This window comes from Rutidosis leptorrhynchoides, chromosome 1 (assembly GCF_046630445.1).
Source record: "Rutidosis leptorrhynchoides isolate AG116_Rl617_1_P2 chromosome 1, CSIRO_AGI_Rlap_v1, whole genome shotgun sequence".
Classification (NCBI taxonomy): domain Eukaryota; kingdom Viridiplantae; phylum Streptophyta; class Magnoliopsida; order Asterales; family Asteraceae; genus Rutidosis; species Rutidosis leptorrhynchoides.
In genome coordinates, this window is record NC_092333.1 from 410,250,430 (window position 1) to 410,254,801 (window position 4,372).

Sequence of the window (4,372 nt, forward strand, 5' to 3'; positions counted from 1 at the left end):
ACGTTAGGAGTAGGGATATCCGTTTTAGCCAGAATCTTCAAGGCCTAAACTCTTAGTGACAAATCAGTTAGGTTCATAGCCCAGTTGATTGAGGTTTAGTGTTTATTCTAGGAAGTTAAACTCTTGTGATAGTTCCCCATCAGAATTCTATTCTTCACACCTATCTATCTTTATCTTTAGAGTTATCTTATAGTATTAGTAATTAATCTTAATCTATCACCTCTTGTCACTAAAGTTAACTATATAGGCACTTTTGTCCTACGTTACTGAACAAACATACAAAAATACGAACCTGAGTTATATTTACCACTTACTCGTTAAAAGGAAGACAAGTAGGTTAGTTATAGCTAGGAAACCCCAGCTAAATATAAATATTAAAACCGTTACTCTCTTTTTGTGGTTGATTCTGACGTGTTGCGACCTAACGACACCGCATAAATAAAACCATCTATTTTGGCCATATTAGTACCAGGAAATGAGTATTAACAGCGGTAACGTCAACAATGAATGAAGGTAATTCATATGATGCAGTCATGACCTTGAAGATGTAATATAAATTACCAAAACATAAGTATTAATAGATTAACATGATATGTAACAAAATTTAAGCAATTTTACAGATACATATACTTTTAACAAAAATATAAGTTACACTAAATCTAATCTAATGTTACCTTCATTTAAACAATAAATTACTCAAAAATGAACTGCATGTGTGATGTAATAAATAAATGCATACATAATAACAAACTGTACAACATTAATTGATCATTTCAATGAACATTCACTTTGTTAAATAAATAAAATATCCCATATATCGCCTGGATTTTAGAATCGGACAAAAAAAGTCCTTTTTTAAACCCTAATGGAATCCATTCGTGTGTCGGGCTTTTTTTACTTTAAAAGTGATTGTTCTGTATTTTTGTCATCAGAGGCATGAAGACAATGTTTGTTAGTGAATAATACATATTATGCTAACGATTTACCAACTAATGAACATAGTTTATGATGAATGTTGTTATACTGATGTAATTTGTTTTTTATAATAACAAGCAGAAACCCTAACCATTGTTACAATGTTTTTACATAATCGATTATCAGTTATAGCAGATGTATATGAATATTAAGTCAAAAAAATCAAATAGATTCAGGAAATCTTTGAAAGAGAGTACTTACCATAGCGTTCGGGTCAGATGGGTGTTTTCTTCCGTCAAAAGTGTTGTGCAGTTATGGAGTCAGATATTGATCGACTTAAGAGTTTATACTAATATATAAATTATATAAAGTAAATAATTAAAAGGTTTTAAAAGAAAAATCTATTTGGGAATGTAAATCGCATATAAATAAAATAATAAAGTGTATTTAATTTAAATTTAAATTTAAATTTAAATTTAAAGGAACTTAAGAAATAAAAAAATAAAGTGTATTTCCTTTTATAATATTTTGATATTATAAATAAATTATATTTATATTTATTTATACATTATACATTTATACTTTTATTTACGTTTTATTTGTTAAACGAAAACACGCTCTATTTTTTCATTCAAACAAAAGTCTACCGCTTTGGAGAGTGAAGAGTACGATCATCAACCAAATCAAAACTTCATCCTCGTTTGTTCACTGGTAAGTGAGTCATCATTCATCCTCGTATGTTCATCGTATTCTCTATCGTGATTATTCACATTACTTGTTACTTGATTCCTGTGTGTTAAAATCATTAGGGCTAACATCATTAGGGCAAATATGTGGTTCGATTAGGGCAAGTTTTTGGTTCGATTAGGGATAAATTAGTGGTCGATTAGGTCTAATAGACATCAAAGACTTACTAATTGATCATGGCTGACATGATTATGGCTTATTTGATTTGGGCTACCATCATTATGTCTAAAATTTGGTCGATTTCATATATCATGTGATTTCTATAGAACATTACATGCATTGTTTATATGGCCTACATATGTGAAATTCGGATTTTACTTTTATATTTTTTTACATATGTACGGCTAATATGTAAAATTCTGTAAAATTCTTATACTATTAACTTTTATCATAAGTCCAACTCATTTACATACTACTGCCATCTATATTTGACATTTTCATTGTCTTGCTACATGTTACATATGTTATTTTGATTTCCTGCATACATGTAGATTTTCTTTTTTACTACCACTTGCTTAACTATTGTGTAATAGTCCTTTACAAGATGCCAAGGCAAAAGAAAATGGCAACACCAAACAAGCCGTCTCCGGGTCCAAAGAAACTTAAAAAATCTCCAAAACCAACTGTTGCACACAAACCCATAACTCGTAGCAAGTTCAAGACTGTGCAAGGGGATTCAACATCAATTGATTTGACTACAACAAACGATTCAGGTGCTGAAGACACAGCTGTTAGTAAAGCACAAACAACTCCAAAACAAAACACTGCGAAAAAACAGAAAACACAACACGTTGTTACAAATGCAAACGACAAGTCTTCTGACACCCCACAACAACAGCCGTTCACCCCCATCCCTCTTATGAATTTGAAACCAAATGAAGTTATCCCACCTGTTATCATTAACAAAGTACAAGAACCTCAAAAACAGCCAACTATTTGTGATGCAACCACAACACCCAAACCCAACATATTAACTAACCAATTATCTGCTAAAGAGGTGACATCACCGAGTGTGTTGCCCATTGTTACTAAACCTCAACAATCTCAACAGCCCCCAGCCATTAACAAACCCAATGAAGCAATAAAAAACAACACACAAAACAACCAACAATCTGCTACCAATAACGAACGTCTCGATTCTGATAACCAAACAAATAAAAACATACCCCGGAAACCACCCGCATTCAAAACTATCAACATCCAGACTTCATCTAAAAGTGTGTCATCTACAAACGATCCGTCTGCTATTCCCAAACCAGTCATTGCAGAAATCCCTTCAATTATTACCGAAACACAAAAAAAAAACAATAAAAAAGGAAATCACAACCAGTCGAACCAGAACAAATTGCAAATGTTACCGAACCACAAATAACCAAAAGTCAGAAACAGAAGAAAACAAAAGATAAGTCAACACCAGATGTATCTACACATGTTCTCGAACCATTTGAATCCGAATTCCATCCAATTGTTAGCAAACAACAAAAAACCACCAAGAAGAAATCGAATCAACAACCTACAGTCTCGTCAACAAACAATACAGGTACTTTTCCTAAGAACCTGGCACAAAAACCCTCCGAACTATTACCGAACCTCAACAGCAACGTAAAAAACCAAAAATAAACCGATAACAGAAGTGTCAATAAGCACCAATGTCGATAAAGAAGCACCAGTTAGAGCCACCAACGATTCTCAAAATATCACTAAAAAAATGTTGCACATCAAGCTCAAGCAATAAGCACTCTATCTCACATAGACCCTGCAAGTTCACCAACCAGTCTTGTAGCGAAGAGCAAATTTAGTGGTCCAGCTACCATACATTGGGAGACACTAACAAAGCTGCAGGTTGATAAAGAGTTCAATGATTGGTTGTCTCCAGCTTGGAAAAAATTGTTTTCCATCAATCAACCAGTATAAAGGAAGTTGATGATGGAGTTCTTCAGCACATACAGGTTCAATGATCAAATGATGAAAATGCAGAAGGTGAAAATATGACCAGTGATGAGCTTCAGCTTAGGTGGTAAATTGCACAACATTGATTTCAAACAGTTTGCGGTGGCTATGAATCTGTATAGCAAAGAGGAAGTAGAGGGTGAAGAATTTGAGACCAGTTTAACTGAATGGCCAACTAATCTTAGCCATAACGAGTTTTGGAAAACTTTTGGAAACGGGGAGTACGACAAGAACGTTTCATGCACGAAAATTAATAAACCAACTTACAAGATACTGCATCACCTTAGTTCTGAGTCCATATCTCAACGTGGCAGCTGCACCAACCACGTTACCCAGAAAGACATGAAATACATGTATTTCATTGTGAATAAAAAGGCATGCAATATCGCAAAGTGTTTGGCTTAGTATCTTTACAAAAGTCCTGGAAAGAGTGATAGTAGTGCTTTTTATAGCGCGGCATATGTAACGGAGTTGGCTATTGGTTTAGGGGTTTATATAGAGGAGAAACTGTGAAATGTCCCGTTCATATTGATTATAAACGTTCCATATTAATTGATTTCGTCGCGAGGTTTTGACCTCTATATGAGACGTTTTTCAAAGACTGCATTCATTTTTAAAACAACCATAACCTTTATTTTATCGATAAAGGTTTAAAAAGCATTACGTAGATTATCAAATAATGATAATCTAAAATGTACCGATTACACACGACCATTACATAATGGTTTACAATAAGAATATATTACATCAAAAATAAGTT